Consider the following 12,911-nt stretch of genomic DNA (forward strand, 5'->3'; position numbering starts at 1 on the left):
GCTACTGTTGGATGAAATCTGGGCTCGCTAGGGTGACAAAGGAACTGCAGTAATGCTAGCAGCTAAATTTAAAATCTTGTTGTCTGGCACAGCTTACTGCCTGTGCAATGGAGCTAGGAAGAAAGAATGTGTGCTCCTGCCCCTGCTCCAACACTAAACTGAGCTCTGGAACGAAATACAGAACTGGATCAAGTGTCTCCTGTGCCTGCAGTGGCATTGAGCTGGTGAGGAGGCTGCAGAGGATACTCAGCAGTGCCTCACACAAACGCTGCTCTGACAATGTCTGCATCATGTGGCTGTCCCACTGCGGAGCGCTCCGGCTCTCAGGCACCACGTCTGCCTCACTTTCAGCTGTGCTGCCTGACACCACAGACCTTCTATAAATACTTCATCCACATTTTTTCTGAGTTCACAGACGGTTCTACCCCTTTTAATTTTCTAATATTTCTTACACTGCCTTATAACCTGTGCAGAAAAGGCTGAACAGGAAGAATCAGACAATGAAACACAATGCAGGAAGATGCCAAACCCCCACCCTATCCACACACAATCAGTGCCAGCTGTAGTCCAATTAAACTTAATCTAGTCACATGCTCATGTGTTCCTCAGAAATTAGAGGAAATCAATTCAAATGCTAATGAGAAAACCCATAATTTATTATCTGCTGAGGAATGCATGTTACATTAATTTTAACTGTAAACAATTATTTTTATTACAAGATTAATTACACCATCTTACACAACTTCCTTTTTTCATATTTTTTGAAGGAATTAGTTTTCTGCTACTGTTTTGTTGATCTGTCACAATATTTTAAGCCTGGAAAAGCATAATTAATTTAGGAATACCACAAATGTGGTCTCCATTCTTCTGTCAAAGGAAAGTAGAAAAAATGTCTGGAGCAAAATATTGAAAGATCCATCTGAAACTTATGACCTCAACCAAAGTACAAGAGCTGGGAAACAACACAGTCATTATTGGGAGTGCAGAGCTAAAAATATAAGAGGAGAAAAGAAAGCCCAGGTAAAAGCAAAAGAAAGCCTTCATGTATATTAATCAAAAATGAATGAAACATAGAATTTTGAGTTAACCTAAAAAAGTCATTCAGTTGAATTAGAGGTTTGCTTTAATTTTTTGTTAATCCTTTTTTATGTGGTTTTCTTTTCCTCTGTATATAAAAACAATGAAAAAATCAACTTCATTACACAGTCAGGAAGTAGCAAAATATTTTATCAATAAATACAAGTAAGTAGTTGGAAAAGCAGAAGCAATTCAGGAAAGCCTGTATTGTTTGCTGACCAGAAGTCCTACTGTTTTATTATAAAGTATCTGTACACAATGAAACATCTGCATTATAGCTGAAGTTTACTGCAGTGATACAGAGAACAATGATAATAATTCAAACAATATTTTCTTAGTTTCTAGACTTCATTTTTTTGTTTGAAAAGCTTTCTCTAATCTCAGAAAAATGTCAGTGATAAAATGCTTTTTCCTAAGCAGCCCATTATTCTTTTTATGTCTTCAGTTTTTAACACTTTTACCAAAACAAAAATCAAAACCAGAAATGCACTGAAGGAGTTCATTTAATGGCTCAACAAGCAAGAAAGACCATCCAATGAGTAATTTCATTTCACATTAATTTCTAGGAGTTTCCTCAGTACAGCTAAATCTAGACCTAAGGTTTTAGGGATACAACTAAATGGGAGATTTTTCTTGCCAAGTATTTTAGCACTACCTTTGATCACATTACTTTATAGGAAACATGACAAATGTAGCTCTTTTCTTCCTTGCAAACCCTTTGCAAAGCTGATTTGCACTTTCAGTAATTAATTAACTACTCATAATGTATTCAAATAAGATTTTAACTATATTTGACTTTGGGTATAGTTTTAAAAATTAAAAAATATTCATGCAATGTAGCCATTAAATGCAATCATATGTGTATATTTATAATAATGGTTAGCACACCTTTGTTGAGAAAATTAAAAGTGTATCATTGCAAATAACAAAACTGAAAGAATAACAGATAGCGCTGTTCTGTACAGTGCTGTTCACATGCATATAGTGAGAAAGATAAGATTATATTCAACCTACAATCTCTAATGCAAACAGAATATATTCCAGCAAATATTCACCAAAAGTATCTAAGGATGAGTTTCAGAAGGTTGGGCAGAATGAACTGTTTGTCCCCAAACTGTGGGTTTAGTATAAAATCAGATCACTATGTTAGAGAGAAACAGAGGTCCCATTTATACGAGCTGCCAAATTCGTATCTGAGCTTAGCAAACATGCCCGAATTTCTCAGTGTTTCTGACACTATCTTTACCTTTCTAATTGCACACAACTCGTTATTTTCCTTCAACTTTGTGATACAAAAAAAAGCACTGGTTTAAAAAAAAATCTGTCGCTGAGGGCTATTGTGAGTTGTCATGCCGCCTTGTTCATGGTGCAAAGTTAAAAGCAAACAAAGGGCACAGGAACTTCAAACATCACCTGTGTTTGAATGTTGCTGGACCTATGCCCTGGCACACTGGATAGTTCATCAGCCACCAGAATTACACTTTTCCTGCTCTAAAGCACCTTTGGTTTTCTGGGTGAAAGTGGCTACGTAATTTGCTGCATTTGTTAAAGGAACTGGATGCATCACAGTTCCAGGTTCATCATTAATACTGGTTAAACTGCAAACCTCTCTACAAAGTAATAAAGCAAATGGAGCATACTAGCATATATCACATATATATTAGGAACCAGTGCTGCTGCCATGAAGCTCTGGTTAAGCAGTACAGTCTTCATTCACACCTCATGCTGCAAACCCCACATCCCAGTAAAACCAGAGAATGTGATGAAGCTACTCCAGACCCCTTTGTACTTCTCAGACTGCCAACATACAATTGCAAAGGAACTTTTCCTTGGCACAGGGTACTGCATTGCCCTAGCCTGTGCATACCAACACCCCTTCCTCCCAGTTTGGTCCAGCACAGTCTGCAGTTCATCCTGACTAGCACAACCTTTGACATCTGTTCTTTTGACACTTTTCACCAAGTAAAAACAGTGCTGACAGTTTTCAGGAGAAGGATGCAGGACTTTTCAGAGTTATTATATACAATAATGATCCCTAGAATTGTAGGAGTACCTTCAAAGAAGGCCTAAGGAGAAAATGGAACCAAAACACTAATTTGGTTAAGCAAAAAGCCCTAAATATAAGTAATTATATTTTATATTTCAAAGTTTTATAGTTCAAAGACGGAGAGAATTATTAGATGCTTACAGCTGGTCATTAGAATAATCTGAAGCCATTAAGTTTCATTCAGACAGCCTATCCAGCCAAAATATTTGACCCCATGGTGGTATTAAAGTACTTGCTGAGGCAGAAGGCAGACGAGCACAAACAAGAATCTAAGAGAGAAAACTTCAGCAGAGGGGGGAAACTGATGAGGGGAGACACATCCAAGTGGTCACAGCAAATGAACTCCAGCCTCCCCTATTGAGGGCCTTCCCCATGTGGGCTCTGAGTGCATTCCCTGGCAGACATCAGTCAGTCTAGCACAAGGACAGGAGCAAGACAAGTCAGCCACATCCAAGAGGACTCTGTAAAACAGAACCCCAGCCCACATTAGCTGGCGTCCCACGTCTCATTATGGTCAGGCTCTACGCCTTCAGAGGAAGCTGAAAACAAACAAAATCCTTGGATCTATATACTTAATTGGATGTCTGGGGAAATTTATTCTTGACTGGCTAAAGCTCTGAAGCTTGAGAACTCTTTATAACCATTGTCTTAATGCAGAGCTGGCTGTGTCACAAAGCAATGCACAAGCATTTCAGAGAGAGCAATGCAAGCATTTCAGCTCTTGCTATAGCCCTAAAAGAAAGAAGGAACTCCCAGGAAAGAAAACTGGAAATTTTCAGCAATCCTTTCCAAAACTTTCACTGCCCTCCCCACATTCCTGTCCCTATAAAGACACAGGTATTAAAATTTCTCATTGAAGCTGAATTACTTTATTTTTTTAAGACTCTCTAATCTCCCTTCCTTAAAAATCTAAGCATGAGGAGTCCTCCAGCTCACCTGGCAAGTAGTTCCTGCATCTAATTACTCTCACAGCTTCCAGCCATTCGATCTTGTTATGCTATGTCAGCAGGAGAGAAAAGCCCAATTATCACATTTTTCTCCATGGAAGGCTATCTGTGTGATTCTTGACCTTATCTCTAAGAAGCTGTGTAAGTAGAACTCCTTGCTTTTTTCTTGGAAGAATAAGGCTTGTTTTCCAGCACCTGTATAATTTTCATAGTTTGCATTTGAACTCTCTTACTTCCACACCTAATTCTTGAGGTGTGGTCCCCAGAAAACAACACAATCTTATAAGTGATCTTGCCAATATTGTTTCAATTTACTTTTCCAGGTAGTTTTCTTCTGATACAGCCAAGGAAGCCTTTGCTTGTTTTGGCTACACCACTGACAGCTCATATTGAAATAAAATTCATAAGGTACTATATTTTTCTAAGACAGAATTACTGCTTACATTCTTGATTTTTGTCTCGACTACAGACTTTAGGAGCTAATGCTTTTCATCATTGTCTAGGTTTTTTTTGACAAAAATATTGGTATCAAAACAATTCTAGATGCCTGGAGAGCTCCACTGGAAATAAATCTACCAAATTAATCTCTCCCTTTACACAAATATGGCTTGATATCTGTCATTAGCCTATTTTAATCTTTCTAATAAGTATTTTGGTCACATAATGCAAGCCTTTTTTCTTAATAAAGATGGTTGAAGGTAAAATATATGTGCAGACAACTGCAAATAATAGTCAGCTTAGCATTTACAAACTGGGTTTACATATGTTCCTTGTGTGCTCTACTTGAGCAGCAACCCAGGTTAGCTAAAGCCAAAGAGGTTTAGCTGGGATGCTGACAGCACCTTTGCAAGGGCCACCCTCATGCAGAGTTGCAGCGACAAGGATCTCGGCTCAAATGGCTGCTGCAGTCCCCATCTGCACACAGCTGCACCCAGGGCATTCCCCATAAGGGACTGAATTCAGGGCTGCGTGGCTTAGGTGGTGCCAGTGATGAAAATGCCTTCTAGAGCTACAAGGGATGCTTGCATGAGCTATCAAAGAGCCTCCCCACTACTGATCTGCCTCCAGTTTCTCAGAATCTTCTTCCTCAACCAAAGTCCAGTGGACTGGCACAACTTCTTGTGTACAGTGCTGTGCTTTCTAAATTTTGCACAGTAAACTGATAAACACTTAATAAACCTATGTTGTTTTGGAAGCTATATTAATTGCACAAAATATGTCTGGCAGATTTAGTCTTGTCCTGATCTAGAGATGATTCAATCGCAAAACTTCATCAAAAGTTCTAAATAGACTCCCAAATATTTATATACCTATTGGATGGTACTAAAATAGAAAACTGCCTGTTAAGCTAAAAGCTAGTGGCTAGTTATAACCAGACACTTAATTGCTATCTTTCCCTTAAGAGACTTCCTATTTTGGGATGTCACCATTTGGGTAAACCATTTGGGTAAATGTGTGAACAGAAAGACTGGATTTTCAGGGTCATTTACTGCTTATCAGAAGAGATGATGAATATTGAGTAGCTGTACAGCATTAGATGTGACAGTTACCTGTGTACTGCCATAGCTTCATCACAGATAATGTTTTAAGTGTTCTCAATGGAAAAGTGAATGCTATCCTATGTGCAGGCTGATATCAGACCATCTGCAAGTGTAAGGAATTGTGCAGATGAATTTCTGCTGCATATCAGCTGATGAACATATAGATGAGTTTCCCCTGTGTAAAACAAAATCTTTCTGACTAATCAACCTTTGCATCTTGACACTTCAGTGGTATAGTATATACATCCTCTCAGCTCTGCCATCAGAACGTAATAAATCTTCCTGCTACTGTCATAATACTTTTCTCAATATTTATAGTTAGAAAAATTTAACTCTTGACTGCATGTTAAAAAAATAGAGAGGATTGATTGTTAAAGTAAAAATCAATCTGAGGGTTTTGATGATTTAACAAGCTGCAAAACCATATAAATGTATCACAAAAACTTTGATTGATTTATAACTTTGTAATCCATTCCTCTTCATCTATTATCCTGTAAGTACTGTATTAGCAATCATTAGTAGCAAGACTAGATAGAGCACTGACATCTTCCTGACACAATATGACCATAACTGGAATCTTCTAATACACAAATGCTTTTACCTGGCTATTAATAGTGCCCTTCACTAAAGATGGGCTGTATTTCCAGTCGTATTGAACGCCTGAAGTTTGCTATCAATCCTGGAAGTGTCTGCTCCGGATGGTTGTACCTACCGGAACAACAGTGGAGTGCCAGCCAGACTACTGTATTACTGTTCTTACCAGCACATTCATTTATCTCTGTAGAAAGACAATAATTTAAAATTAAATCCATAGTGGTAAGGAATAAGTGGATATTTTTCAAGATATTTGAATAAGAATCTGTCTCTTATCTCCATGAAAAAATTTTTGTTTTTCCAGAAGCTTAAAATTTTCCCATATATATGAAACTTCAAGATCACAGGCTAGGACCAGTACAACAACTTTTTGTACCATCACTGTGCAAGCACTTTTTATTTGAAAGTTTTAAATTGTCTCTGAAAAAGTTTATACAGGATGAAAGTGCACCAAGTCCCCATCAAAAAAGAATACCAAGGAAGATTGTCATTAGCTTTACTTTAAACTAATTTTAAGCAAAGAGAACTCTGTCACCAGTACACCAAATAGGTGTGGATTTGTTCTATAGATCATACAGATTGTACATACCATGGAAGCCAGTGGCTTAAGCAATATAGAGAACAGCTTGAGCCACCAGAATTTTTATTTCTTCCTATCCTTGACAAACTTTAGCTAGGTGCCACTTGTGCTGGTGATCTGAAATCCTTTACAGAAGCAGGTACTGTGAAAGCCAGCCTAGACAGCAGGCTGACCCAGGCAACTGGTGGTCCTGACAGACAGAATCCCCGCAGCGTCCTCACATCTCTTACTGCTGTACGTTTTCACCCCATAAATGGATGTTTTATTGCTAAAGTGCCTACCCTGGGCCAGTTTCTTATCTTGTGTATACTACTATAAATCTAGCACAACTCCTTTAATGATGGGGGTCATTTTGCATTTATGATTGTGTAAATCAACACAAACTTTGTCATTTCTGTCTGCACTAAATATCCTCATTAACTTAAGTCTTGTTTTTAGCTGTGAAAGAAATCCATAACAATGGCAAAAACTATAACATGTTAGGACACTTAGAAATATATGGCATGATGTAATGTGGTCTATTATATAATACTGCACTGTATTTTTATATACATAATTCCCATGGTAATCCCAATCATGAGAGAGTCTTTCTGCATCAGAGCAAATCCCCTTCAATGCTGCATGCAGTCACCTTCCACATGTATATCATATCCTTCACACACAGAAGAAAAGAATATCTCTGGGAACTCTAAAATACTTTTCCCCATGGCTCCAGTAGGCCAAGGAATTCTTATGGGGAAATAAATAATTGAAAAGGCTGATGGGAAGAAACAGTATCCTCCTTGTATGTATACTCATTTTCTGAAGATCAAAACAGCTTCGGGCTTGATTTTTAAGATCCTCTTTCAAGTCCTTAATATTATGGGAGAAGTTGGAAATGTCACCACAGAAAACCAATATGCAGCTCATCAGTGCCACTCTACAGGCAGTAAGAGGGGAGTATAGACAGCTATAATCCTCTTGAAACTGCCAGCAGAGCTTCCATAGATCCCAAGGGTAAAGTAAAAGATTGTCAGAAAATAAATCAAATAGGAATTTGGGACCAGAAAGAACAAATAAATTCATGAGACCTCATTGGATATTTGCAGGCTCATAAACCTTCCAGTATGAATACAAGACAGAACAGGATTGGTCAAGAAAACAAAGTAGGTATACCATTATGTAAGTAGTGGGCCTGGCAAACCAAGAGGGGTGTAAATCTCCTCAGTGAGTCAGCCTCAAAGGTTGTGATCTTTAATCCTGTCTCCATGTACCTCTTGTTTTCAGGCCCTCCTTACTCAGGTCCAGTTAAGGAATATTTCAGGATTTATCCCAGTCTTTTTATTTTAGAGATATAAAAATCAGACCAGCAAAATAAGGCACAGAGTCTTGCTGAGCACTGATTTCCCATGAAATGTCATGCTAGCTTATATTGTCCCCGGGTGAGTATGGTATAAAGGATCTGTAGGACAACTCTGGGTCTGTAATTTTTTCACCAATGAACATTTCACAGATTTCACCTTAGCCCTTCAGCAATCAAACCAGCAGCTGAAAACTGCACACTTGAATATTTATGAAAGATCTTACTCAGCTGCTTCTAGAGATGTTTTCCTTCCATTGTGCTTTCTTTCTCCCAGAGAGCACAATGAAATAGACACTTTTAAGAGTACTTTAAAAACATTGATTGGTTTAAACATTAAACTGTCACAAGCCTAAAATGAAATTTTATTAAATTACCAGTATATTGAAGACCATGGCCCAAATCTGAAGACAACTAAGTACAGTAGCAGCATTACTGCATGATTAGGGTTAGCAAATTTGCAAGACTGTCTAAAGCATCTGCAGGAGAATTTCACCATTCACAAGTGCACATTAATTAGTTAACAGCTCATGTTATCCACTAATACCTAGGCAAGGACTCCTTAAAAGTTATTCAAACACTTGTCTTACTCATGTCAGTAGCCCCATTAAAGCTAGTGCTATTAGCAAAATACAGTTAATGGGTGTTTCTGAGATCAGAGGTTTGGGCATCTGTGGAAACTTCTGAACAAAGTCAGCTGTAGGAAGAACCAGTGAGCTGCTGGTATGTTCACAGTCCCTTACTCCTGAAAGTGCTTTCAAAAGCAGGGGCCTATATTCATAATAGTAAAAGACATGTCCATTTCATTCTTAGTCCAGGTATTCTTTGTATTTTGAAATTCCTTAGAAAACACCACTTTTAAAGATATACTCAGGTAGATACATATAAGTAGATACTTATATTCTGTTCTTTACATAGTTCTGTTTTTCTTTCTCTTTTGGACAGCTATTAAATGGTTATCTAACACAGCAAGAATCCTTTTGGATGGCAAGAGTTCAAGGTTTCCAAATGTGCTATTTTATGTGCCACAAATTTGGTCATCCTCAAACAAGCAGTACGTAAATGTTCTTATGCAGATGATGGAGACTATAGATTAGAGAATCTTTAATTAGCACAAGGACAGCACATTCCACTCATTTTGTTTATGATACTCAGAAGGAAATATTTTGTAAATTTCCTAAAAATACTTTACATATTTAAAATAAATAAAAGCAGTACTCTCTTACTGTAGGCATTACAGACCTGAAAAAATCATGCAAGTGCCAGAAATTCTTTCCTTCTGACTTCAGATCTTTCCAAAACTGCCTCTATGTGAACACACTTTCTGGATATTCCTCTAATTATGGACCTGATCTGCAAATACCAACTCACCAAACACTTTTTGTGACAACTTATCGCTACCTATGAGTAATCCTACAATAGTTTACAAGGTTGGATTGCAATTTTACAGATGTGACTATCACAATGAGTACAATGATGCACTTCTCAATGTTATTTCCCAGCATGCTGCAGAACTTCACACTACGCCAGACAGGACCTGTACTTATGATGAAAAGCCAAAGTGTTTTGTGTATTTACATAGAAAATTCTATCCTCTTCTGGCCCTTTCTGTGTCTATGTTAGGCATGGGGCTGGCCAGGAATGAAGCACCACATTCCAAGCATGATCCTTTTGTAAATATATATGGCTATCTGCAAGCCCAAGGCCACCTCCAGCATGACCACACATTGTATTTTACCATATTGTACTCATTTCCTCAACAGTCTGGACCCAGAAAACATAAGAAAAACTCAAGCTCTAGGTGGAAGGCTGTTAACTATTATTAAAACAACAGAAGTCTCAAGAAAAAAGATTGTTTGCCAACAGAGCACAGATCTTCCTCAGCTCACCCATATGCATGAAGCAAACTCCCACAAAGAATAAAGACTGCTGCAAAGCTCATGCCATTCCACTCCCAGTGCATGATTTTGCTGTCCCTAAAATAAGCCCATACCAACTTGTGGCTATTAACATAAATACTTAAATCTCTAGCAAACCAAAACATTCCATTGCTTGTTCTCTGGGGAGAGGATGAGAGAATGACCAACATGTGACAAATATTAGTCCCATTTCTTCATGAGCAGCTAAGCCCAGAACTACAGTGATAAACAGCATTTAAGACCCCAAATGTAATGGAATCATGGAACATAACCTGTAACTCCTGAGAAACCCAAACAGAGAATCAGTAAGGATCTCAAACTGCTCTGTTGAAATATGAAAATGTATAGAGACAGAAAACACCAGTGTGATGTCTGCTGTATGTAACTGCAATTCAACAAATAAAATATATTTCAGCTATTCTTATACATGGAAAACAGTGGGATGCATTTTCTACTGAAATTAACAGCTCATAAATCCATACTCCCTGGCTTCTTGTTCATAACTATCTCTCCAGAACCATTTGTTGTGTCACAAGAAGTTGTTTAGACCTATATGCAGGAAGATTTATGCCTAACAATAGTAAAGATGTAGATCTAACTTATTAGTCTAAAGCAATTTATTTTTCCTTGATCTTCACATGCTTTATGCACAGTCATGTTTAAGGAATGCACCCAGTGAATCTTTCCTGGAATATAATACCAGAAGAGAACAGGCTGTTCCACAAATAAGAAAAAATATTTTAGTCTATTTACAAATCAGCCTCAAACGGACAAAACCTAGAAAGCAGACAAAAAAATATCAACTCTTTCTACAATAAAGATTACCCATACTCTCTCTTTTTTTTGTTATGAAGACTGACATATTGTGGTTTCTTGAATCTAATCATTGTTGTGCTTGGATTTATGTTACATCAAAAAAAATTAAAATCATCTCTAAAATAAAGCATACTGAAATATTACTGTATGGTTTTTTATAAGTGGCAGGGCCACTGACCTACAGAAAACACTTCCCCCTATTTCCATGTCCTTACACCTCTTTCCCACTGTTCTCCATTTAATCACCTTAGATTTTAGCATAGTCTCCCTATGAAGACACACCATGCTTTGTGGTATGTTACCTGACGAGACATATGCTTGTTATAACCTTCACTGCAGGGGTGATTGATGTTAAAGTGCCTTATGGGGATTATTCTCTTTTAAAAACACAAATATATAAAAGAGAAATATCACCTTAAAAAGTCAATCTAAGTATGGCATCTAAGCAGAGGGTATAATTGTTTGATCAACTCTAATTGAACTTAGTTTGTGGATCTGGGTAAAGTTTCACTCCATTGCCTATAAAATTAATATGATGATTTAAATAAGGGATACTTCCTTCAGGCCATTCTTGCCATACAAAGAAGTTAAGTGTAAGGTTCATGGTACCAGGGACAACAAATAATGGGATCAGAAATACATTCGTTACAGTAGCAGTAACAAACAAACTAAAATTAAGGATAGCAGTGGACCAGAATCAAACTTTTAGTTCCAAATGCCACTGAGCTTTAAACACCTGTGAAGTTCACATTTAAATTCTGAGAATAACTTTCCTCTCTGGCCAAGCCAGAATCCCAAGGACAAACATCAGTGAACTTCAACTGAATGTGACTTCAGATACATTGGAGAACAAGAAATGTGCGGCTTGCTACTATGCAACATATTTAAATACAAATTAAAACAAGCAATAGACCAACAAATGCCAATGATAATACTAAGAAAAATACTGAGGACATGCTTATGGTAAGGTACCCATCCAGTTTACAAATGAAAAAGGATGCTCTAAGTGCATGCCTCAGATTTTTTGGGGGAGTGGTGTGGTGGGGAGAAAGGCAAGCAAAATTGAAACTAACCTTATTAAGTGGAATTTTTAAGCTAAGAAAGAATTGCACGTATTTGGGAAAAATAGACACAGAACCTTGTAAAATGCAAGTTAAATACACGGTTTGGGGAAGGGAGGAAAGAAGGAGTTGTACCATATATTCTGTTTTGAGTTATTCAAATAATGCAGGGATTACTGCATGGAAATCAGATGGATGCAATTACATAGTGACAACCTGGCAGTCTCAGTAACACTGGAGCTCTAAGATCAGCTCAGAGCTCCCCCTCAGTCCAGAGCTGTTACATGCTGCTAAAAGATTTTCTCAAGCAAATTTCATTCTTTAATATTGATGCTACCACTCAAAGGCCCAATATGTATTTCTAACCATTCACATCCTCTGATCATTACAGTAAGGCTTTTGGACTTCTTTAATTTAGTTGTTTATGTACACTTGGAATTTTTTTCAAGTTGCTATTTCACTATAATCAGGTCTTCATTTTGATCTCTTTGGAGCAATTTCTGGATTTTTATATGAACAGAAAATATCTTTATGTATGGCCTATTCAGAATAGATTAATGAGATGTTATGTCACTTACGAGAGACAATTCAGATTTAGAAAGTTGGCATAAAGCTGCCACTATTAACTCAGCATATTTGCATCTATTCTAGTGCAGAAAAAGAGCTGACACAACAAGTGTTCTGAATAAACAGTTAATGCAACTTCTTTGCATTCAAAAAATTGCCTTCACCCCATATCTTTATGCAAATAACAAAGCATGCAAACATATACATGTCTGTATCTGTAGATCTGCTACCTAAGAAGACTCACCTAAGGAAAGATTCCAAGATTTTAGCAGAAATACTCATAGTGCATAGAAGATCAGATGTTTGGATATGACAGCATATGAAAAACAAAATGAAGGAGAAAGATCAGTTGGGACATTATGCAGGTAGTAAATAGTACTTTACATGATCTTTAATGAAGATTTTTCAAACAATGTATTACTT

The sequence above is a fragment of the Haemorhous mexicanus genome, chromosome 8 (genome assembly GCF_027477595.1).
Source record: "Haemorhous mexicanus isolate bHaeMex1 chromosome 8, bHaeMex1.pri, whole genome shotgun sequence".
NCBI lineage: Eukaryota > Metazoa > Chordata > Aves > Passeriformes > Fringillidae > Haemorhous > Haemorhous mexicanus.